At 39.3% G+C, this 26,290-nt stretch overlaps 1 protein-coding gene across 3 annotated transcripts in view; it reads right to left on the reverse strand.

The window, feature by feature from the left end:
- Positions 1–26,290, reverse strand: part of Ptprr (protein tyrosine phosphatase, receptor type R) — a 232,128-nt gene that overhangs the window by 101,994 nt on the left and 103,844 nt on the right. The window contains exon 1 of one of the 3 annotated variants that reach the window (XM_005358045.2): positions 12,476–12,584. The exons of 1 other annotated variant lie outside the window; for it this stretch is intronic. The gene's annotated coding sequence lies outside the window, so the exon portion shown is untranslated. Of the gene's footprint in view, positions 1–12,475; positions 12,585–26,290 lie in introns of those variants that run through there. One more of the 3 variants, XM_013350387.2, reaches the window with a different exon arrangement.

Consider the following 26,290-nt stretch of genomic DNA (forward strand, 5'->3'; position numbering starts at 1 on the left):
ATAGATAGGTAGGTAGGGAGAGAGAAATAGAGATAGATAGGGAGAGAGGGAGATAGGGAGAGAGAGAAAGAGATAGAGATAGGGAGAGAGAGATATCTTAAAAACCTGCCTCATAGTGATTCAAGATAAGTACTTCTAAGAAAGGGAAACTGAATCTTATGCATTTCCTGTATTCTATTACTGTTGAGTTCATTGCTTTGAGAGGAGTAGATTAGTATAACTAAGTGTTGGATGGCTCTTCTCATCCATCTGTTGAAGAGATTGCTTTGCATCTATAATCTACTCTAGGGTAAGGAATCTTTAAGGGGGGACTCTCTCAACTGACTTTAAAAAGGGAATGATGGAATAACATTGCTTTGAGAATTTGTAGGCCTGCTAGGAAATTATATATTCCGTACATATAACCTTGTGAGGCTAAATGATTGGAAACGGCCAAGTGCTCGATGTGACAGGAACAGGGGTATTAACAGTTTGGGAATATAAAGAGGTGTAATGGGTCCCAGTCAAAGTGGTAGGCTCACCTACTTTCCGGGCTGCATTTCCAGAAATACCTTAGGGTATTTTAATGCCTGCATAGGGGTGGGGGCCCTCTATCTTGTTACAGAGGTGAGCAAATTGAGGCTTGAAGCAGAGCAGAGGCTCTAAAAGATTCTGCCTGGTAACACACATCCGCTCCCTTCTGGGGACGGCAAAAGGAGAATTTCATCAGAAATGGTCTGAAAAGCTGTATCCACACCGTCAACAACACTTTCAAAACAATCATATATTTGTGTTTGTGCTATCTATTGTGAAAGAACAGAAATATGTTGTCTTGGGGTTACGGAGATAAGAGTTTAGATCAAAGTATGAGTAGATCCTTGATCCCTCACTTGTCTCCAAGGGAGAATCTTCCTTGTCTTCTAGTTTCCATTGTTTGGGGAAAAATTTTGGTATTGCTTGCCCTGCAGTGCTAGCTTTTGCCTGAAGCATCACATGGTTGTTCTGTGACTCTCCCCTCTTTAAGTAGCGGTGTCCAGTTTTCTCCTTCTATCAGGGCTGATCATATCGAATAAGGAACTCTCCCTACTCTAGTATGACTTTAATAACTTATACTCGCAATAACCCTACTTCTAAATAAACTCATATCCGTGGTATTAGGGAGTTAGAACTCCAACGTAAGGATCTTGAGGGGATAAAATTAAACTACACATAAGGACTAAGTCAGAATTCTTAGAAAAGAAATTGCCAGGTTTTAGCCAGGGAATTAACTAAGGATCTCAGTGTTTTTGCTGCTTTCTCTGGCTGTAAGTCTATGCAAACTGCAGATTCAGCTGAGTCCTGGGTGTTCACCCCTGAGAAGAGCTGCTCTTGGAGAACTGATTGGATAGTCAGACAAAGCCATTAGTGAAACACTTTAACTTAAAAGTGGTGTGCAATCTTGATCTCAGTCTAGGTAAAGGTACTGTCAGTACCTGGGTAGGCTGAAGGGAGAGGTTGAAGAGCACAGCCACAATTAAAAAGGATTTTTCTATAGACAAAAGTTTGTCTTGCCCTGCCCTGCAGTCATTCATTCCCAAAGAAACACATACAGGCTTATATTAATCCTAAACTGTTTGGCCTATTAGCTCAGGTATATTATTAACTAGCTCTCTCTTACAACTTAAATTCACCCATAATTCTTATCTATGTTTAGATACACGGGTTGGTACCTTTTCTCAGTAAGGCATTCCCGTCTTCCTTCCTCTGCATCTGGCTGGTGACCGACTCTCTGCCTTTCCTCTTTACAGAATTATCTTAGTCTGGTTGCCCTGCCTAGACTTCCTGCCTGGCTACTGGCCAATCAGTGTTTTATTAAATCAATGAGAGTGACAGATCTTTACAGGGTACAAAGCATTATCCCACAGCATTGTCCCCTTGAGCATTCACTACACCCTGTCACTACAGTTTCCACTGAACTTGGGGTCTGTGTCTTCTATCTTAATAAGATGTGACCCTCTTCTTTCAGAGAGTGATTCTTTATGGCATGAAAATCATGTAATGGCAGCTGCAGAGATGGCTCAACAGTTAAAGGCATGTACTACTTTTGCAAGGGACCCAAGTTTGGTTCCCAGCATCCAAGTCAAATCACCTGTGATGCTAGCTTCTTCTGGCCTTGCTGTGCACTTCACTCATGTTTGTATATACTCTGACACAGATACCTGCATATACACTTAATTAAAAAAAATAAAACATTTAAAGCTCATGTAGTGATCTGTATGTGTTTGTATATTATTTACTATATTTTTAATCGCTTAAAGCTGCTTCCTGTAAGTCAATAACAATTTAATATAGAAAGTAAAACTTGAGTTAAGCCTTCAAGGACCAGTAGGATTTAGATACCAGTGGTGGTTTTCAGTTTATAGTTAGCCTATAGTTTCAAGCTTAATTCCTTTTTCTACCTATGAAAACCCAGTTTACCTGATAGCTCCCAATAACAAAGACTTCTTTTCCTCCTAAAGCCTGCCGTGTAAAAAACTGATGGCAAATGGAAGCTGTTGCTAGATCTCAGAGACTATATGACAGCTATTTACGTGACTAAAGGTAGAAGTCCGAGCTAACATCCCTGAAACACTGATGAGGAGCCACTGAGTTCTGGCTTGCCCACTGTGTTTTTCAGGCAGGCTGAGTAGGCAGGCACTGTCTCTGGTCCCCAAGGGCAGGATTTGGAGTTGCAATCAACCCTGGGAACTGAGAGACAAGGGGGTTGTGTAAACCCTTGAGAGCTCAATTCCCAGGGCCATGATTAACAGAGGCTTGTCACTGTGGAAACGGTATTAAAGTCTCAAATGGGAAGTAAAATAGGAACTCAAGATTAAAATCACTCAACAAAACAACTTTGTAAGATGGTAAAAGCTATGCCTTTGAACCAGAAATTTGAATGACCCAGCTAAATGCACAGAGGTAATCAGCTGAAATTAGAACCCTCTGGCTTGCTGCAGCAAACATTTGAATAATTTGCCTCTGGTCTCTGCTTGTCTGGAAGACTTGGATTCCACAGAGCACGCACGGACCTCTGACGATTACCCCATAAACTAAGTGATGCTAAAGTATAGATTCAATAGATATATGTGTATTTGGGGTCCTCATACATGCCAGACAGAGTGTGAGTACAAATTTGGAAAAAAGAAAGGATTCTTAACCAATTGACAATTTTATTTCCAACAGAAGAGGAGCGTGGCTTCCTGTAGTTAATGGGTATATGCCACCTTGCCACCTACATCTCTGTGAATAGGTATTGGAAGCGTTTAGCTCCTTCTGTGCTGTTGCATATAGGTTTGAATGAGATAAAGCAGAAATTTCTAAGGCATATAATAAGGCTATAGCTTCATTTTAAAGTTACCATAAAATAGCTTATGATATATTTTAGCTTGAATTCTAAGACCCACTTGATTGTTTCTATGATTAAAGATTTCCATTTCAAGCAGAAATGGAAATTCTAAATGGGAACCTTAAGATATTTTATAGCAGTCAGTCACTCACACAGTTGCTATGTTCATGAGTTTGGATCTAAAATGTCCCTCAGAGGCCACATGCTAATGATTTAGTGACCTGGTCCTGAGCCTTAATAAGTGGAGCCTAGTGGGAGGAAGTTAGATCAAGCTGACGTGTCCTTGGAGGAAGTCCCCAAGCTCTAGCCCCTTCTCTTTCTTTGCTTACTGTCTCCAGGTTTTGAGTAATTTATACTATACCACCGTGCCAAAGCCCCCAAAGCAATAGGCCAACTGACCATGGGCTGAAGCTTGCAATAGTGTTATAGTAACAGAAACTAACATGTTACATAAGGGAAAATTGGGTGCTAAATCCCTAAAATCCTTGAGAGAAATTCTGTTTCCCCATAGTCGCAAAGAAGTCTACTTTGTTAAGCACCCCCTTCTTGGTCTCAGTGAGTCTCTATTCCTGACTGTGTTCTCAGTGATTGAACCCCTGTATTTGGTTAGGATTTGTATTGGCAAGTGATTTCCAGAACAATTTTTCTGTTGTGTCTTTGAACTAAGCAGAGAACTTCTGTTCCTTTGACGCATTTGTAGGGATACTCAGTCCTGTCTTATCACTCTGTGTTGCCATTTGCTTCTGTTTACATCTGCACTCCACATTTCTATTCTTCTCTGCTGTGTGTCTTACTACGTAGATATTCCACTTGGGCTTCTAACCCAACATTAAGAAACTCAGTCACTTCTTCCTCTCTCTACCCACAACTAAATTGTCTTCTCTTTACATGTTTTATATGGTGAAGTTTCATATTTGGTAGTCCTTTTGATTGACTTCTTTCATATTTTTCGCTATTATGACAGCGAATTGGCAGTGTCTATTCTACTGTCTGTTGTCAGATAATATCTCATCTCTCTGTTCTTCTTTCTCAGTCTCTCCTGAATGACCAACCATTTTATCTTCGTCTATATTTTATATTTTAATCATATTAGTTCAGATCTGTCATCATCATCATCATCATCATCATCATCATCATCATCATCTCTCTCTCTCTCTCTCTCTCTCTCTGTGTGTGTGTGTGTGTGTGTGTGTGTGTGCCTGTGCATGCCCAATTATGCCATGGAGGCGTGTAGAGGTCAGAAGAACACTCAGTTTCAGTTGGCTCTTTCTTCCTACCATTCGTGTGCTCCAGGAAATTCAACTCAAGTCACCAGGCTTGGTAGCAAGTGCCTTTACCCAGTGAAACTTCTTAGTGGGCCCATCTAATTAATTTTCCATTATGAACACCATAATGATATGTCCAAAATGCTAGTCCATTCAATTGCAGTTATATAGTCAAAATACTTAAAAGAGCCCTCAGTTTTTAAATGGTCTCTGGTTAACCAAACTTGAGTGCTCTTCCCATCTTAACCTCACCCATCTATCTATTACATACATTACACTCTATACATTGTGCTCACACCTGAAGCTTGTAAACATGCTATTCTCTCCCCCACCCGCAGAGTCAATTCACATATGCCTAGCTGGCAAAGGGCTGGTCCCTCTCCTTGGAATCTCGGTTCCTTTCTTAGAAGGATTCTACCATTCCTGTGCTCTTCATTTGAATGTATCTTTTATATAGCTGGATTTAAGTATCTGTTACTTTTTAGTGAGGCTCAGGAGTGCTATACTTTTGAAGGCATTTTATCTTTGAAATTATGTTTATGATGCTTTTAGTAACAAATGACATCTTGCCTGGATATTGGATTCTTAATTCAATCCCTATTTTTATTTTTTGCCTTGGAAAGCTGCTGCTATTATTCCAATGCCTTCTGGCAATTAAAGTTATTGTAAAATATACCCCAAGTTGAGGCTAGCCTTGCAGCAGATAACTTACTTTTTCTGCCTGCAATCTCATAAGATCCTCTGTCTCTAAATTTAAGCACACACACAGACACAGAACTTTCTCACACTGTTTCCTTGGTATGATAGTTCCTGTAATGTGGAATTTCTTTGAAATCTATAGAATCTAGACTTTATTGCAGAAATACTTTCTTGCACTATATGTGGATGATTTGTTTCTAAATATTTTAATCTCACATTCAAATACAGTTGAGCCAAAATATACTGTATTTCTTTCTAGCCACACTGTTTGTATATTCTCCTTGCTAGATGTTTACATACTTCTATTCAGGTGACACTTTTTTTTTCTATCCTGCTCTCTCTGTCCTTTCCCTTTCCTTGGTTTCTAGTGTAGTTTCAATTTCTCTAATGTATTTTTTATTAACTTTTAAACTTTTCCGTGGTGTATGATGAAAACTTCACATGGTGTATGATGAAATATAGTCATATACATTCCCAATATCTTACCCCCAACTCCTGCCATATACCTCCACCATGACCTCTCTCAACTCAATGACTCACTAAATCCAGTTACTGCTGCCCCTATGTGCTTGGATGTGGGGCCACCCACTGTGTCCATGGCCACATTCTCAGAAAAGAATGATTTTCTCTCCTCAGAAAGTATCCAGGTCAGGGGTTCCACAGAAGGGGTGGGACTTGAGCATCATCTACCTCATCTGTCCTGGAATTTTTGTTGCCCTGTGCGGGTGACTACATCTATGAGTTCACGAGGGTCATAGCTATGTCTTGTCCAGAAGACAGAATTTCACAGCCTTTCCCCACATCCTCTGGCTCTTATATTCTTTCTGCCTCTGTGTCCCCTTAGCCTTGTGATGGGTGCCCAATTTAGGGATGAGCTTGATTTATCTTTTGTTTTCTGCCATCTTGGTCTTTAGGATTTTTCTAGGTTGGTGAACTGCTCAACTGAACACCACCAAGAGTGAGCCCTTGACTTCTACACAGGACCGGGATTCTCTCCATTGTCTAAACAGGGGATCATACATGTAAAACTTCTCTTGAAAGTTTCTTTGCCTTTTGCATATCTCTTAAAATACTTTATTTTACCCCTGAGTTTAGTCTGCCTCTCTCTGTCTTTCTGTCTCCCTTTCAATCCTCCAGTGACTTTCTATCATATTTAGAATTATATTCTTATGTGGTCTTCAGGCCCTACTTGGTCTGGCCCCTGTTGACTCTGATTCTTTCCTAATATTCCCCATCCAGGTCGTTCTGTCCTCACAGGGCCTCAGCAAACTATGAGCATTTTGACCATATTGCCTTGTCCTTAACTTGCCTGCTGCTTCTAAGATTTTCTAACGCTAATGTGTGGCAGCTCTTTCTGGTCTTTCAGTTCTCTATTTAAACTTCGCTTCCTCAGAGAAGCCTTCCTATGTGGCTGGTCTCTGCCACATTATTCCATTTCCAGATGGCATTTATTATTGACCAACATGTCGTATTTACTAGTTTGTATTCTCCCAATAGAACTCTATTATATGGGAACGTGTCTATCTAGTTCAGACATCTCCTCCATTACCAGGCACATAATAGGTATTGAATAAATCTTTGTGCAGCTAAAGAATAAGAACCATCATAATCAACACTGTGCTGTTACTGAGTGAAAGAGGGTAACTTATGTAGTAGGCTTAGGAAGGGTGATGGAAAACAGGACTCTGCTCTAGACAGGTTCTGCTCAGTTGAGAAATATGCACTTTAGAAATATGCAGAATTAATTTTGAATATTTCACATTTTATATATAATACAGTTCTGATGCCTTGATCATTATATATTTAAGGGAAGCAGAAAAATACCCAAAGATAATCTTTTTTTCTGTTTTTTAATTGAAAATAGAATTTTTTCATACACTATATTCTGATTATTTTTCCCTCTCTCAACTCCTCCTAGATCATCTCCACCTCTCTTCTCACCCCAGTTCACAATTGTTTGAAGATAATTTCTATGCAAAGTTAATGGTATTTCCATATTCCTGTTGTTTTGGTTTTGGACATAAACATTCTATTGTAGTTATGGGTCACAGAATTCATGTATTTGGAGGTCAGGGAGGTGGCCCAGTGGTTATGAATATGTACTGACCTTTCTGCAGACTGGAGTTCAGTTCCCAGCACCCCACCCAGTGGCTCGCCATTGCTCGTGATGACAGCTACAAAAAATCCATTATCCCTTGGCTTTTGTGAGCACATGTATTCACATGCACATGCCCCCACATAGTCAGATATCTATTTATATCTATATCTATATCCAAGAGAAAGTAAATCTTTGCTATTTTGTTAACACAAACTACGATGCAGGTAATGGGCAGTAGTGAGTGAGAACAGACATAAATTTCTTGTTTGTTAAAGGTAAGACATGGGGCAGGATTCTCTTGACCTTTATGCTTACACATTTAGAAGCTTTTGTTCTGTCTGCTTTGGAAATTGCTAGAATGACAGGATAATCGAACAAATAATTATGCTTGCGTATTTAGAAGCTGCAGGTAGATAAGCAAATACCAAATAAGTTTTGTACATCAATAAATTATAGTTAGGAACACAGGAGGATGAGAAAGATTTGGGGTCAAACTGGAATGGGTAATTTCTATTGAACCTGAACTCTCCAGGAATTTATATATCAACTGGGGGTGAGATATGTACTCTTTTTTTATGAGAATAACTTTTAAAACTCTGGGAAACACATAAAAATTTAGGGAGAAAAATGGAAAACAGCTAGAACTGGCAGATGACAGATCCTTGGTAGACTTAGCTCTTACCAATATGAATTTATTGTATATTAACGCTGAAAACAATTCTTTCAGTGAGCTTCTTCTCTGGATATTCAGAACAAAGAGAAATGGAGTAGTGACTTCACTGCTCAAATGGAGGCCCAAAGCTTATTGACTAGAACAATTAATACCATCAGGGCAGGAAGTGGCCTGATTGTGTTGGGCCACTTTATTCTGATTGATTTTCACATCTATCAAGGAGTTTTACCCGAAAGTCAATCAGGCAATCAGAAAAGAGGAAAACACAATGCTCAAATTATTTCACTGCCACAAAATTATATATTTTGTTTTATATGTGAGTCAGAATATCAGGTTTTAAGAAGGTCTGCTGACTCTGGCCTCTCCATCTCTCTTTATTCTTCAACCAGTTCAGTAGGGTATGGAAGAGTCTTTATAGTTGTTGGTTTAAATTTATATTCATCTTGCGTCTTTTTCTCCCACTGCAAATTAAGTGCCAATAAAAAAGCATCCAAATTTAGCAACTTAGGTTAGAATCCCTTAGCTGCTTCATCTGGAAAGCCCTGTATAACCTAGTTTTCTCTTTATTTCATTAATCTCTCTCCTCTGCTTTAATTTTACCTCTTAATTAATTAGTGCCCTCTTTCACTCATCTTGTCCTGTGATAAGCCTTTCTCTTTTGCCTCTAAAGATTTCTTCAATCTCCTAGTTAGCCCTTTTGTATACATTTCCCTGAGATCTAAATTTATATAATTATAATAGGCTTTATCATAATAATAAATTATTTTTAAAAATCATAAAGTAATGAGAACCTTGACCTTCTTGAGTACATATTCACTGGGGGAGAAAGAGCTTGTATAAATTAGAGAATTTATACCACATATTCTTATGATATGTTCGTCTTTGTGCTTTGTGATTTTGTATTATCTAAACTTGTAGAAAGTTACACACACACACACACACACACACACACACACACACACACACACGGTGAGATTGAGAGCGCGAGAGATAGAGACTTAACACAAAACCCAAGATGGAAGAAAAGCAGTGACTTAACCATGATTAAATTTATCCTGCGTACAGTCAGTGAATGTAAGAGCAAGTTACTCGCTTCAACAGACTTTTCAAGTCTCATTATTGTACGTTCCGGTCAACAGAAGTTTCTGCTTTCATCTCCCTGATTCTGTTTCCTCTTCTGTATTGATATTTTCACCTATTGTTATTCCTTGTGTTCTATTTCATTCCCCCCTTGGGTTGCTTCTACTTCTCTTGTTTCTTCAGCATTTCTCACTCTTGGGGGCAGAAGATGGCAGTCAAAGTGTGAGCTGAAAGCGGCTCAAACTGGGTCCAGGCAGGAAAACAGTGTGCAGACAAATCTTGTTGGGAAAACAAGGTCAGACACATTTAGGTTTCTAGGGTGAAACTCCTCACGATAATAAAACTTGACAGGTGTGGTGGCGCATGGTTTTAATCTCAGTAATGAAGAATCTCTGTGAGTTCAAGGCTAACCTGATCTACATAGCAAATTTCAGACCAGCTAGGGCCACATAGTGAGACTCAGTTCCAATCAACCAACCAACCAACCAACCAAGCAACCAACCAACCAACCAACCAACCACCAAAACTCCGACAGTAGCTAAAAGACAAAACAGCAAACAACTGAACAACAAAAAAAGATGACAAATCTCTAACTATCACTGCTCGGACCGCCTCACTCACAGAGAGAGCCTGTAAGGACAAAAAAGACTTCCTACCTCGGCCTCCAACATGAGTGAAGATGAGATATAAGCCTTAAATATTCCAGAGAACTTGCTTTCTAGTCAGAAACCGAGGTTGTTTTAAGTCACAAAATATACAGATATCTTCTTATTAAAATGAAGAAATTATTATGTTACACTGGCCATTGGTGCTTTTTTTGACAGTAAAAGAGTCAGATGCCTATCTCTCCTTTTCTCTTTTTAACACTCTGGTACTCAGGCAACAGGGGGTTATTATTTCCAGACTTGAAAGTGATCTCATATAAAAGTTGAGCCCCAAAAGGGCAGGAGACCACACACAATCTGTGAAACCACCTCTGAGTGGCTTGGAGTCAAACCCTGCATGGGTGGATGTCACACGTTTCTTTCCTCTCAATTCCCACCATGGAGGAGTTCATGTTTCACTTCAGTGAGGGTCAGAGGGCTTTGCTTTCCTTCATCTGGTGAGCTACACAATTCTCCAAGAAACACGATAAAGACGAAGTGTGGGCTATTGGCATGTGTTTTTGCGATGCAACTCAAAATGGTATGGTTGACCATCCTCGGTAATCCTGATTATTTTCCTGTCACAGTGGGCATTAACAATTTTCTGTGTAACTTAAAGTGAATAAAGACGGAGTGTGGGGTAAGTTTTAGTACGCCCATGGAGCTGGCAACATAATAATAATAATAATAATAATAATCACGTAATTTTCCCACACTGTGTTATTTCTGTGATTTGCACTTGGAAAGACATCTCATTTCTAGAAAAGCAAGATTCTGAGTGTTGTTGTCTGCAACAAAGCTTTTATCCACAGCATTACTGTGCCAATTTCATCTTAGTACATCTCAATCCTTACAGCGGAAACTCTTTTTTTCCCTGTTAGTAGGGCTGAGGCTGTGATGTTTCTTAGGATTGCTCTTCCTGTGACTTAATTATTAAAGTGTCCCAGAGAAGGAAATGAATTGATCAAAAGAACAAAGAGGCTATACATAATATGTTCTTCCTCATTACAACTAAATATAGAAATGGCCAATCTTATACTGTACAAGTTAACATTAATTATTAACAGAGTGATTCATGGTGATAATTTAAAAAATAAGTTGAAGATTGTGGACTCTGTAGGGGAAGGTATTTTGGTATCAGAAATTAAAAAGCCTTTGGAGCTTTACTATCTAGTAAGTAAAAGTTTAAATAGATAATAAACCCTCTGCATATTAATATATATATATACATACATAAATTTGTGTGTGACTGTGTATGTGTGTATTTGTGTATATGGTAGACACTAAAAGAAAATCATTGAAAACTCTCTTTTTTATCCTTAGTCTATAATCTGGCTGCTAAACCTAACCCTCTTTGTATTAAACATATTAACATATATTTAATATTATATATAATACATTTAACCTATATATAAATGTTTGTGTGTTTGTGTGTGTGTGTATGTTTGTATGATAGATATTAAAAGAAAATCATTGAAAACTTCTTTCTTTTTCCTTTCTCTAAAATCTGCCTGCTGAATCTCAAATGCTACTTTGAAATTTTGGCCCTCATTTGACTTTATTATCTGCTCATGTTTCCTACTAGAGATCCACTCAAAAGAAAAAAAGATCTGGCAGCCCTGTATTTTATAGGAAATGGAGCTTGATTTCTTGAGTCAAATGATTTATCTGGGCTATCCTGGGTGATTATTCTCTGCAATATTGGATCACACAGGAAGTTAATCCAATTTTATTATAACAATGGATGGAAATACCAACCACATTATTTTTGACATTGTTATTTATTCTTAAGGACCACAGATAAAATCAAAATTGTCCATTACTTTGTATCAATACCAGAGACACTAATACTATTTTGAACATTCAAACTAGATTCTCATTTTTCATCTCTGTATGCCCAGACTCTAGAACACAGAGGGAATTCAATAAATATATTTTGAGACAAATTTGTACAAACATTTTGTGAGAGTCTCTTTATCTGAGAATATTGCCTTCTATGCCGATTAACTAATGAAATCATAGATAAATTTTAATTAGAGCCAAAATTATTGTGAATGCTACAAAGATTGAAAGCCAAGGTTCTTGGTTCGATGAAGGAAAACAGGGGAGCTTCCGCTCCCAGCTGAGAACTAGGCCAGAGCATTTCATATAAAAAACATTTATTCTTCAGTCCCCTGACCAGATCACCACAGAAAATACTGACTGGCATTTTAGTGAAGTCTGCCTGTAAAAATGTCTAGATTTCCTAGCTCAGCTCACTGTAACTCCTTCTTCATTTTCTAATTATCATAAATGCAGTCATCTTTCCCCAAATGTCAGTGTGGTAAATACACTGAACAAAACAGAGAAAACGTCTGCTTCGCTTACTCTATCAAACTCTCGGGTTGTGTTCAAATGGGTGCATTTGTCATCCTGTTCTTTGGAGGTGGTTGTTGGTTTTGCACGAGACTCCAAAGGATGGTAAGTCAATGCTGCAAAGACACACTGAATAACTTCACAGGGTTTTTTTCATCTCAGACTTAAAGACTAAATCTGTTTCTCTGAGAATCAAAAAGGGTCTCTCTCTGCTGACTCACTTAAACAGCCACTGACAGAAATCCCAATGTTTGTGCTCCCGACCTCACGAGATGACCCAGACTGCCCTCTACCCATCCCGATGGATTCTCTTACCGGATTGGAAACTGACCGAATGTTGTGATGTATCCGACTTCCATTTGTCTTCTTCTTGTTATTCCCTCACCATTGCAAACTCGCCTAATCACAAAGCCTGGGAGCTGAGCTGAAGCCTCCTTTAGTCACCTGGCGCTCACTGGCTGCTATTTCTAGAGACACTGCTGAGCCCTGGTCTACAGCCACAGCCGGTGCTTTCCCAGGAGACCCTCCAGGTGCTCGCAGTTTCAACAGTTTACTAGCCTAGAAATTCATGGATTTGTGACACCATGTTTATGAATAATTTTCTTACTAACAGGGGTCTCACATAGATCTGATTTTAACTCTCTTTAATACTTAGGAAATGGAGATTAATATTCACATATGTATTGAAGAGGAAATTAAAATGACGGATTACATGCCCAAGTAATGAGTTGGAGACTCAAATATGTGCTGGTCTGATTCAAAAACTAATTTTTCCCTACCATACATACCATTTGTGTTTAACACATGATTCAAAATAAATGATTATTATAATTATTTCTTATTAGCGAAGTATCTAGTTTGAAAACAATTAAGATAAAACAGAGGAAAGGAAAACATCTTCTTTGTGTGTAAGTGCTAAGATCATTCTCCTTGGGTACGAGTATCTAAACACTTTGCAAATCCCACCATGACATAACGATTCATGGCATAACTCGAGTAAGACTTCAATAAAGCTTAATTATTTATACGTGACTGCTAGTAAGGTAAATCAATTTTTAAGAGACCAGAGCACCCCTAATAGTCTTAAAAATGTTCATGATCTTTGACCGAATAATTCCCCACCTGAGAAAAATGTATCTTAGTGAAATGCGGTCAGTGAGTAAAATAAGATTTTATTGGTTAAATTTTATTTTAAAATAACCAGAGGAAACTTTAAAGAACATCAATAGCCAAAGCATAAATAAATTTTGGTATGTCAATGGGAGACAATTGTTGGCTGACTCTTCTATTATTGATTCTACTAGATCTTTCTGGTATACCTCGAAAGTCCTGAGACAGTTTTCATACTAAAACAAAGCCATTGGGGTTCAGTGGCATACATACATCATCTCAGCATGTGGGAGACAGAGGCAGGAGGAGCAACATAGTGAGCCTGGGCTATAGTGTGGAGACTGATTAAAAAAAAAAAACAAAGACCCATTTAAAGCTACACAAATCAAGAGGCTTTCTCAGTCAGCTACTATGTATTCCTCATGCTACCCTTTATAAGGGAAACCGTTGCAGCATTTTATTGTTTTTTAATACCTTTTCCTGTCTGCCTGTACTATAACTTATTATTTTCCATTCCTTTTTCTCTGCTAGAGTCCTAAGTCAGAGGGCTGATTCTGGGGGCTTTAACATGTCAGGTCCAGCCATTTGCCCCAAGGAAAACCATAAAAAGTAATGTGAAAACAGCAGGAAAGGATTTTACTCCAAATGGCCACTTTGTGAAGATCCAAATTAGGCATCCCAGTCTACCTGTGAGGACTGATGTAAGATTTAGGTGCAAACCGAAGAAGAATTGGGGCAATAGGGGTGGGGGGGGGTCTCATGATAGTAAGCAGCCTTGGTTAGTGGTCTGGCTGTCATGTTCTCAGTGCTGGCTCTGCGAGCTAGCCCATGGGCCAATGCAGTTTTATTGATATGATTGTACCTGCCCGGGAGATAGTCTCATGGGGTGACCTATTTCTCAGCATCTGCTATTCCTGAAATCCAAAGTGACTGCAGCCTCAGGGCAATGACTACAGACTTCCAGAAACCCTTTTCTGAGTCAGGACCATGACGTTATAAAAGCTGATATTAAGATCACTCAGTTACTTGAATCTTTGTGCCTTTAGGATTGAGTGAGGTGAGACAATCTGTTGGATGTCATCTCTATTTAGGCTCTCTCTCTCTCTCTCTCTCTCTCTCTCTCTCTCTCTCTCTCTCTCTCTCTCTCTCATTGATTAGCATGCCATCTGCAGAACTGAGCAGGCTACTACTCCACAGGAAAGGTGACAGTACAAACTAAGGGGAGAGACGCAGGAGTTTATCATGAGGTTTTCTGTTTGTTTGTTTCTTTGTCTTTGTTTTACTTTTCATCATGTCCCTGCAAGTGAGGAATTGTTGAGGCTCAAACAAGGACTCTGATTTGGAGCAGTTTCTATGTACCAGCTGTGGCACTGGCTGACAGGAAATCAAATGTGAGTCTCCATCTCCACCGTTTGGTCCTCAGTTCTCATCCTGTTGACCCAGCATCAGCATCGGCAACGCCATCAGCATCCGCAACGGCATCAGCAACAGCATCAGCATCCGCATCAGCATCCACATGCCACCTCACAGATGACTCCTCCCTTCTCCTGAGGGTCTTTCCTAGGCTCCAAGACCTTACACTTTCTTTGCTTTGTTTTTCTTTCAACAATCTTTTTCAATCTTCTTTTATTTCCCCTCTTCATCTCCCCAGATTTCATACCCTGGAGAATCCAGTGCTCAGTCGTTAGTCTCTTCTCCAAACCGCCATCTTGAACTAACCAGAACTCCTCCCTGAGAGCTCAGGGTTTGTCCATCCCATGGTGTACCAACACCATTCAGATGTCAGCCTCACTCTTCTGACTCCTGTGCTCCCCGCTTTCACACAGGATTGACTTCTTCCCCTTTTCTCTTCTTCATTCTAACTGGCCCCTTGAGTCTTCCAATGTTCAAGTAAAAAAAAAAAAAACCTCAAATAAAACAACAACACAGTATCATCCTTTCTTTTTCTTGGTAGCCAATGTCTGTCCTGCCTATGAAAAACACTCACATCAAAATCACCACCAGCAACCTGCACCACTGCTACCCCAGGTCCAGCATACGGATCATAGCGGCAGGCTTCTAAGTGGTTTCTCTGCTTCCAGCTTCCTTTGGCCTCTGCACAAAGCCAGAGAGACTTTTTTTTTTAAATTACAAATTAGATCATGTCAGTACTATCTTAAAACTCTCTGGGGGCAACTCAACTTATTCAGAATAAAATTAGAATCTGACATGGCCCTATTTGAGCCCTGCCTTAGAAGCTCCTGCCTCTATCTCTGCTATATCCCCTTATTTCCAGTATATTTTTTTTCTTTTCTTGAGTACATTTGTGTGGTATGAGAGCATGTGTCTGTGTACATATGTATGTATATGTTTGTACATGTATAGGTACACATGTGTTAAGTATATGTTTGTGTGTATGCGTGTGGATGTCAGAGGCTGCTGTTAGAAAACTTCCCAAACGCATCTTCCACCATATTTTCTGAGAGACAGGATATTAGTCAAACCTAGAGCAACCTGAGAATGTTGGCCTAGCTAGAGAATTTATTCTAGGGATCTGTTTTCCAAAACTTGGGTTCTAAGTAGGCTGTCACAGCCACCCTGAATTTACATGGATTCTAGGGATCTGAACCCAGGTTCTCCTGATTGCACAACAATGATGTTAACTGAGGAACCATTCCTCAGCCCCTTCTTCCACGCCTCCCTTCCCTTCTAGCTACAGGCTCTTGCATGGGTGGCCTCACCATGAGAAACTTACCCTAAGATACTGTGGGTCCCAGTGGAGTGGGTCTCACTCAATTCAGATTTCCACTAAAACACTATTTTTGCACAGGTCTGCATAACTAGATTATTAAAAAATATTGTATTGTCTGTCGCTGTCCTCCTTGTATATTTTTCCTTAGTGCCTTCCTATCCAGGGTGGATTATCTACTGTACCTGCTCAAAGGTTGTTAGCCTGCACCTAGTGGGATACTGGGAATGGAAATTAGGTCCTCTGCAAGAGCAGCAGGTGCTTTTAACCACTGAGACATTTCCCCAACTCTGTTTCCAGCATGTAGGCCTGATATGATCATGTGCATCCCTTGAAACAATGGTTTGTCCATATGCAGATTCAAAATGATCTGCCAGAACCAAAGACTTGTGAGCTAGAAAATAACAGCCCTATGTCCATGAATGCTTAAGGAGTTTCTCATGAAAGAGCCTGCCCAAGGGGAAGGAAATAGGAAAAATTGAGGAAGCAGGGGCTCTGTGAAGTGGGTGCACAGGGCCCTGTGGAGTGGATGCATGGGGCATTGTGGGAATGGGTGCATGGGGCATTGTGGGAATGGGTGCACAGGGGCACTGTGGGAGTAAGTCAGGTAGCATAGAAACAAGTCTTATGGCCATACTGTAAAGAGTAGGACAATCTGAGGGTTTTTTTTTTTAATTTTGATTTTTAGGGATATTACTGACTCTAGAAGGCTATTTTCTTAGTCACTTTTCAACTGGTTAGCTGTTTCTCATCATTAGCATTCATTCAGAGCTCCCCTTGCTTTGCGTTTAAATTAAGACTTCTATTCCTTAACCAAAAATCATCCCTCAATTCCTTCTTCCCTTCCTTCCTTTCTTCTCTCTTCTTTCTTTATTTCTAATTTTTTGTTTGTACATGTAGTGTGTGTGCACATGTCTTTGTAGGTGCGTATACATGTTTGTGCCTATGCAAGTAGAAGCCCTAAAGTTGATCTGGACATCCTTTCAAATCTCTCTCCACCTTACTGCAGTTAGCTCAGCTAGCCAGCTTGCCCCAGTGGTTCCCTGTCCCTGCCTCTTGTGGATTTGAATTCCACTTCTCATGCTTGAATGACAAATGCTTTATTCACTGAGTTGTCTCCCTGGTCCAGAAAAACCCTTTAAACTAGAAATATGATCTAGAAATATGTTTTGAAGTCTGAAGAAAGTTCACTTGGATTGTTAGGATATTGAAATAGCTTCAGAACATAAGAAGAAGAAATGAGATTAACTAAAGATGACTTTCTAACAAGACATGAATGAAAATTTCACAATAACACTAGAATAAATGAGATCACTTCTCATCCCTTTGAATATGTGAGGGTAAATTTATATGTTTGTTATTAACTCATCAAAATTCCCCTGAGTGCATTATTTTCAACTTTTATTACTGTGTGATAAAATATAGCCTCATCATTCATTATTCATACACTCCATTAGGAAGTGTATAAACACCATTTCTGTTTGCACCGCATTGGAACTAGGAATATATATATATATATATATATATATATATATATATATATATATGAACTTTAAAATTTATCATTCAGTTTATTCCAAAGTCAGAGGCAAAGTTGCAGGATTCATTGCCATCACCCCACTCCAAAACATGCTTGGTTTTCAAAAGCATCTTATTTGATGTCAATTCTGTACAGAATTGGAGTTTTTAATACTTCTGGGTGTCTGAGATTCTGGAGCTTAAGTACTAAGAAGCAGGTTTTCAAAAAGCATCTTGTGATTTCTGTATGTTCAAAATGTATTTTGTACATGTTTAATAGCAAACAATCTGTCTTCTATTCCTCTTGATCCCCCACCAAGTATAATAGAAATGAGTGTATACAAAGCTCATAAAAGTAGGCAATATATTTTGGTTAATTTATAATTTTGCAGCTTTGTAAGCATTTGGCTATATAACCATGACCCGGATCCTACCAGTTGTCCACTAGCACCTTTGCCTTTAAGGCGAAGTAGATGTGTGGTCTGGAAATCTGCCTTTTGTTTGAATACAATCAGTAATTTTATCAGTGCTAAAAGTAATCCTAAAAACCAAGGAAAATTCCAGGCATAGGTAAATGAATTAAATTCCTTTCGTACAACTGAAAATAAATTAGTAAAGTAGGAAACATTTTTTTTCCATTTGAGCCTTACCTTATTAAGGCAACACAATGGATAGCAAATAAATTTAAAACCAAATCAACTATATGCCTTGTAGGCTACGCTATCATATGAAAAGCTACAGTTTGAGTTAAAAAAAATGAGGTGTCTGATTAGGATCCTAAAGATCACACTACAGAACAAGCAGCTGCTAACCAAGGGGCATTAGTAAGTCACAGCACTCCCCAATTTTTCTTGCCCATTCTGCACCCCTCCTTGTTTTCTGTGTCTTTGATTCACAGTTTCCTTGGTTTGGGTTGGATACCTACTAGATTTACTCAGCAAAGATTTCATGAGTTTCCAATGTATTCTCTGGGAATACGAAGTTGTGATGTCCCCCAGTCTTGTGGAAGACATATTTCTTATTCTTATCACAAACAAACCCCTTCACTTATGAACCTGTTCCGTGGTCTGTTCTCAAGAACTTTCTTTCGCTTGTCTTCTGCATCACTGTTTCCCCATCACTAATGGACCATTCCTGCTGGCATATAAACATTTGTATGCTTCCTAGAAAATAGAACATACAGTCTGCCTCTCTCTCTCTCTCTCTCTCTCAAGCTGTTGCTCCTTTCCTATGTTGAGAAATAATTGCTTATTCCTGAGAAGGATCCACACAGATGTTCTCAAGCAGATAGGCCATAACCTGTACCTTAGCATTATCTGTATTTCATTCTTCACTCGTTTGACAGTGCCCCAAGCATGAAAAGGAGCCAGTCCTGCTAAGATCACTGGAGGCCTTCACAGGGCCACATGCATTAGACGTTTATATACCCCTGTCTTTCTCAGCAGCGGTTTGACACAATGGATTGTTCCTTCCTCCTAGAAACTATTCTCTTATCTTTCCTGTGATTGTGTAACCCTGATCTTCTCCAGCTTCAGGTTAAATATCCATCCCCTGTAAGTTACTCTCATCATATAATCAGAAGAAGGCCCTTTCTAACCTCACTTTCTTAGGATTTGATACCCACCTGCTACATCCCTTACCTCACTGCCTAATAATCTTATGTATGTGTGTATGAGAGCAGAGTCACGTTGCTTTGCTTATTCTTGTACCTACTGTAACTCCTGCTGCAGAGGAAGTCAAATTTTTTAGACGTTGATATCATTTGTTAATCTACGCGAGAAGCTCAGTCATCATAGATGATGCCATTTCAGAATCTTTACTCCTGTTTTTGTCAACACTAAAACTTGCCTCTACAGTCTTTGTGATTTTAAAAGTCTTTATTCTGAGAAGCATGGCCTCAGACACACTAAGTAGGTAAGCACTATACCACTGTGCTGTATCTTCAGTCATTTTTTAAATTTTTTTCTTTTTTCTTTTATCTTTCTTTTTGGTTATAATAATTTCGGTGAACAAATGGGTAGAAGAGAACAGAAAGTAACAAAGAATGTAAATAGGTGAAAAAAAGCACAAAATGAAAAAGCAAAAATGAAAGAAATAAGAAAGATCAGTCTCGGGGTTCCAGCTGAGGAATACAGGGGTTCCACGATCAATCTATTCCTTGGTAAGAGGAAATGAAGTCTAAGGTCCACCTGCCTTCATGACTGTTCCCATACACATCAGCCTTTATCTTCAAAGTAAAGTCCAATGTACTTAATAGATCAAACAAAGCATTTAGTTACACGGAAAATATAGCTCTGTGTTAGAAACATGTATCCATGTGTCATATGAATGCTACACATACTTAATTAAATAAGACACACCTAATTCCTGACACATGGTAGACTGTGTTATTCTATAGTTATGTACACATTTTATTCTCAATTCCCTGAGAGTGGAGGATTTCAAATGAGGTCAAAGAAACACATATTTGTTTCCTCTTAAATACAGTTTTATCTTCAGATTCAGCTTATCAGGATAATATCTCAAAGAAGTTGATAACTATTACAGAAGCTGATATGTACCCCTATAAACATCACTTAATATATTAAAGGGCCATAGCACTGTTCACATGATGTGTATATGATGTATTATAAGTATTTCATTAAGTAACAGGAATTCCACTCCTTCTGCAAAATAATATCAGAAAATATTCTTGATGATGGGAAAATGAACATCCCAGATGTTTGACGCATCGTTTGTCTCAAAGAGAAGGTGGACTTTGTTTAAGCTCAGTCTAAACCACGCTTTGTAAATGTGTGGAGCCCTAAATAATCCAAGTTACAGTGATTTGTCACGCAGCAGGGATGGTCTTAGGGCAAAACCTTAAGAAACAGCGATGAAAAAAACAGCAACAAAGAGCTCAGCCAGCTCTTTTAATCATATCATGACGGGTAACACAAAAGGAACAGACAGTCACAGAAATGTAATTAAAATGCAAGATGGCTCACAGGATTCTGTTCTCTCTGATGTCTAGTCTGTCAGTCTACCTGAAAGAGCAGCAAGCGTCTGGAAACACAATGCCCATGTTGAGTGTGGGATTGAACTACAGTAAATGTGGGTATTTACACCAATTTCAGTACCAATACAAAGAAGAACAACAATTAAACAAACAAGGCTCATGAGCCAATCATGAATCCCTTGTCTGAACTATCTTCTCTTTCTCTTCTGGAGTGGAGAAACATGGTTCTCTTTTCTGTGTTGTGCTTGAAGAGTTTGATAGGGAATTTCCCAAGTGCTTACAGAGTAAGAAAGTGCATCAGAGAAGGAGAGAGAGAGAGATCAGAGCCAGCAGCGACATTGGGCCAGTGATTAGAGCGGGAGGAAAAAAGAAAGAGCTAAGGAGAGACTTGGATACACAAGGCTTTACATGATGCTAAGTGAACAAATAGTTCCATTGCATCTGATATAGCCTGGTCACTCTAAGTGCTTATGTTTAAAACCTTGGATACTGAGGGAATGGAGAGATGGCTCAGAGGTTAAGAGCACTGGCTTCTCCTCCAGAAGTCCTGAGCACAATTCCCAGCAACCGCATGGAGGCTCACAACCATCAGTAATGAGATATGGTTCCCTCTTCTGGCCCTCAGGCATACATTCAGGCAAAAAAACTGCATGCATAATAAATTTTTAAAAAGTCCTATAAAACCTCCCAAAACTCTTGACTATCTTATCTTTAAAGCCATTCTGCTGGGTGTGGTGGTGTATACTCTTATAACTATGACACTCAGGGGACAGAGGCATGACAATCTTACTTTAGGGATTCCTTAGCTACACAGGGAGATCCTGTATCAAAACAAAATAAACAACAAAACCAGCCTGTAAAGTTGGTACAGTTATTATCATTTACTAATGAGCAAACCATCTCAAGAGTACTAACAACTTCCCTAAGGCCATGTGTCTACTTACCCAGGTACATTTTCTCTCCCTCGACACACAAAATGAGATTTATTAATATGTTGAAGATATGCTTAAATTCATATTAATAATAATTTTAGAAAGAATGGTGAAGTATTAGAATGAGCTTTAGATGAAAATATAATAATAACAATCACATAATAAGACCAAGAGGCTTTTATACTACAAATTGCAAAAGCTAGGTACCTCTGAAATCAATTTTCTCAGCTCTGAGGATTGAGATGGATTCTACAATACTGAAACTCACTGTGGTGTGTCAACACACCTACACCATGGGATACCCAGATATTTAGTTAAGCATTGTTCTTAATGTGTGTGTCTATGTGGGGGATATTTCTGGATGAGACTGACTGTTGGAACAGGGGCTTTGGCAAAGTATTGTTTAGAGGAGATGGGCCTCCACTAAACTATGAAAGTAAGAGAGTTCACTGTCCCTGCCTGGTTGTCTTTGAGTCAATCCTCCAGCTGAACTCAAGCTACAATGTACACCATAACCTCTTTTTGTTCTCATGAAATGTTCCGTTCAGTTTCCTGCATCTCCTCCACCTTGAAGACTGAAGATCTTAGGATTCTCACTCCGTAGCCATGAGCAAAATTCTTAGACCCAGACTCATTATTTATGACCATTCCCGTCATCTGTTGGTTCTGTTTCTTTAGAGAACCCAGGGGAACCCATCCATTTAATGATACCGATAACCAAAAACATGATTGGGTTCTTTCTCTTACACCTTCTGCGTTCTTGTGGAAAATGCTGGCTTCCATTCCTTGAGCTCCGAGGGGGGAGCCGATGGTGTGGAGCTGTAGCAGAGGAGGCTGTGGCTACCAAGGAGAGGATTTAATGGGAGCCGGTGTCAGTTTGTCTTTGGTCCACACTGCTGGAGAAGAGAGTGCTTGTGCAGCCCCAAACATCATCGCCCATGACTTTAACCCCTACTAGCAAGGAAAGGATATTGGGTTACATAGAGTCCACACTCAAGTGAAATAAATGATAGCTCTGAAAGAATTATCTAATTACATGAGGCACAGCAGCACGGACTAAAGGCAGCTGTCTGTGGAAACATAAAATTTTAAGATAGAACAGTTGTATTAAGGGGCTTTCACAGGTGTCCTTTCATGATTCTCAAAATTAGTATTTGATTAACTCTACTACACAGTGATGAGTATATTGAGAAGAGCGGTGTGGAAGTCCAATTTTCCAGAAAAGGAAAATTAGCTATATAATATAAGGCAGTTAAAGTGGTTCTGAATATTTCTGGTAATAACAAGGCACTGAATTTCTCATGCAATTCTGACACAGTTCTATTTTTTAAATTACATGAAAACTTTTTACACTTATTATTTATTTAGGTGGGGGCATGCATGTATCTGAGGAGGTCAGCAGACATTTGTAGAATTTGGCTTTCTCCATTAGCCCATGGTTCTGAAGATTGAATTCAAGTCATCAGGCCCGATGACCAGCATCTGGACCCACTGAGACATCATCCCATACCTGCCGTATTTTTTTTTAAATTATCTGTTAGATACTAATTAAATAAACAAAGAGCAATTAACCTAAAGCATTTGGGGCATGGAGCCTCGAGTCTTAAAGTAAGAAGAGTGGAAGATTTATCACTGAATAGATGGATGTGTAGGTTTTTATACAGTACTTTTGGCTCTATTACAGGATGACATGAAGACAGTAACAATGTTCACTGAAACAGAATGAGGTCATGCAGAAATAAGATAAGTAAAACTCAGGAAAGAAATTCTACCCTGTACTTTATCATCCATTAGAAGTCAGTGCGGTTCCTTCCTTCTGAGTACAGTTAGGTCATTTCTGCATATTTGATGAGGATACAGAATTGGTTTTCATTCCGAGGAACCACATACAATCTACCTTCCTGACAGTTACTAAAGTGTGTGTTTGCGTGCGCGCATGTGCGCGTTCTCACACACAAGCATGAATGTGGTTGCATACGTGCAGAGATTTGGGCGAAATATTCAGGAAGCACACGCTTTCAAGATAGTACAAGTATCTGGCATTTGGAGAGAATCAGTAGATGTCTAGGTGGACAGCTCCGTGATAGCATGTGCAAGGCCCCGAGTTCCATATACAACAGTGTGAGTATTAACAGCAGCAACAACAGCAAAGAGTGAGAATAAAGGAAGAGATAAAAGGGAAGGGAGAAAGAGGAATGGAGGAAAGGAAGGGGAGAGAAATTTAACAAAGAATCAATCTGTTGTGTGACTCTGACTGTGTGCTTTCTCACATTTTGTATTTTGAAATTTGTGATGCCATGTTTTCCTAGTCCTGGTGTGTGTGTGTGTGTGTGTGTGTGTGTGTGTGTGTAACACAAGCCTAGTTAAACTCTGTATTTTCTTTACATAAAGCTGCTTAGTTGGCTGTGTAGTTTCAGCACCTGAAGGCCCTCAGTCCTAGCTAATTCAGAAGTAAACTCGTCAACCCCTCCAGAGCAACACTGTACAAGGACTCATATGGTTCAGTGAAATTTAAGGAAGTTAGTTCAAGGTTAGACAAAAGCTAATGATAGAAACGAAGTTGGCATCCACTACACCGCCCAATGTCTTCACATCCAAAGACACTCTACTGGAAGCCCGAGCGAAAGCAAGAACAGGCTGCAAACCACAAGTTGTAGCAGTGGCATTTGTAAAAACTCAACTTTCATGGTCAATGTCACAAAAACCCTATTTTTTTCAGATTGTCCACTGTCAATATTTGAAAAGCATGGTACAATGAAAAAATAAAATTCACACTCAATTTCATTTCAAGTTGGTAATTAATATTTTATGTATCTCTCCCTGGGCTCATTCTATCATATGTAAATAAGAGTATATATATTAGAAATGGCCTTATGCTCAATAATGTCATCTTTTTTCTTTCACTTAATAGATACTGACATTTTCTAAATTTTGAACTATGGGTTTATATTATTGTGTCACTATTTCAAAATTTATTTAATTAACCCTTATTGACAGACACCTTGCTTCTGCAACATTCTTTGTTCATCTCTTTTTCTGAAACATTTCTTTGTTCAGAAACCATCAAATCACAATCACCGAGTCAAAGCCTGTGATTTTGAAGAACTTTATGGTGCTTTCTACCGTGATTTCTTCTTTCCTCTATCTTCCCCTCTTTGGTCCTGAGAGTCAACACAGGGCCTGCCATTGAACTACTCCTGGACTCTGGCTGCATCTCAATGGGGTCAATGACTTCCTGACTCTACGCCATCCTTTGCCAGTGGTTGCTTTCTTTTCTGAAGCCATGAACTACTAAAATCAATTAATTTAGACATGCATTCATTTCCAAACAGTAAATAAATGCCGGAAATTACAAATATGAGTAAGGGCTTTCTTCCCTAAGATAACTGTCCAAATTTGACGAGTCAGGTCAGTTAATCTGAGACACTGGCTTAAAGCATTTACATGGACTATCTCATTTTAATCCTCACGATTCAGTACCACTACTATTATGCTTTTTTATTGCAGAGATGAGGAAATTGAGGTGCATTGTTTGAGATTATATACCTTGTAAGCTGAAATTTGAACTGTGACAGTTTGATTTTAGGTACTACACACTTAACCACCAGGCTACCATTTTAAAAATATACATAAATAGTTTTAATATTATGATTAAGTTGGTGTATAAGGGATATAAAATTTTGCCAAAGTAAATATCATTATTTGGTAATGGAGAGATTCTGAAGTGCTAAAGTGGTCCCTTTCATGGTCAAGAGGTGGAACAGTCACTGAAGCTATAGATGTGGCCTTGTTAGTAGGCGCCCTATTCCCATAGGTTTGAGGTAAATAACCAACTACAGAGTTATTTTAGAGGGACCCAGGAAGAAGCTGGGGAGCTACACTCAGTCATTTGCATCTTAGTGGAGTTCAGACCATCTGCTTATCTGGGATCATTTGAAATGAAACCATCCTTGAGCTGGGGCTGAGTCATTATTGCTGACATATGAATCCAGAGTTGGAGTTTGGATCTGTCCCACCTCATCCATTCCAACGGGGAACTATAGCAAGTCCAATAAACTCTGTTAGCAGTACAATGCAGAGGGACAGGATGTGGCCAAGTTATCAGATGGCTTTCTATAGCTGGAGACTTTGTCTGTCCTGCCTGGTCCCACGGACTGGTTTCTCTCTCAACCCACTGGTCCCCACAACTGCTTATAAAATAACCATTCAGAGGCTAATATTAATTATAATTGTTTTGGTGATGGCTCAGGCTTCTTACTGGCTAGCTCTACATATAAATGAACCAATTTCTAATAATCTGTGTATCGCCATGTACCCCGTGGCTTACTGGTAATGCCAGGTATTTTACCCCTCCGGCGACTGCTGGTGTCTTCTTGACTCCACCTTCTTTTTCCCTCTCTCTGCTTGGATTTTCCACCTAGCTATATTCTGCCCTGCCATAGGCCAAAGCAGCTTATTTTTTAACGAATGGCAATAAGACATATTCGCAGGATACAGAGGGGCATTCCATATCAGGTTTCCATAGTCTCTCAGATGGGCCTTGAATAGGGGTAGCCCTTCAGTTTAGACAGAGAAGGGGAATCTTTCATTAGAATTTATAGCAAAAGGCACCCTGTGAGTGTAGAATGAGGACGCTGTTTGGGAGAAGAAATTCTATTTGGTCAAGGATTCTGCCGAGGATATGGGATGCAGTGGTAGGAAAGAGGGACCAGGCAGTGAAGGTTGGGTCTAAATCATCACATCTTATTTGCCGTGCACCGCACCCCCGTGTCTGCGCTCGGTGCGCTATTACCCAGTTACCGAGCTTTGGGCAAGGGGGCTGGAGGTTAAAATACACAGACACA

The sequence above is a fragment of the Microtus ochrogaster genome, chromosome 24 (genome assembly GCF_000317375.1).
Source record: "Microtus ochrogaster isolate Prairie Vole_2 chromosome 24, MicOch1.0, whole genome shotgun sequence".
Lineage (NCBI taxonomy): Eukaryota > Metazoa > Chordata > Mammalia > Rodentia > Cricetidae > Microtus > Microtus ochrogaster.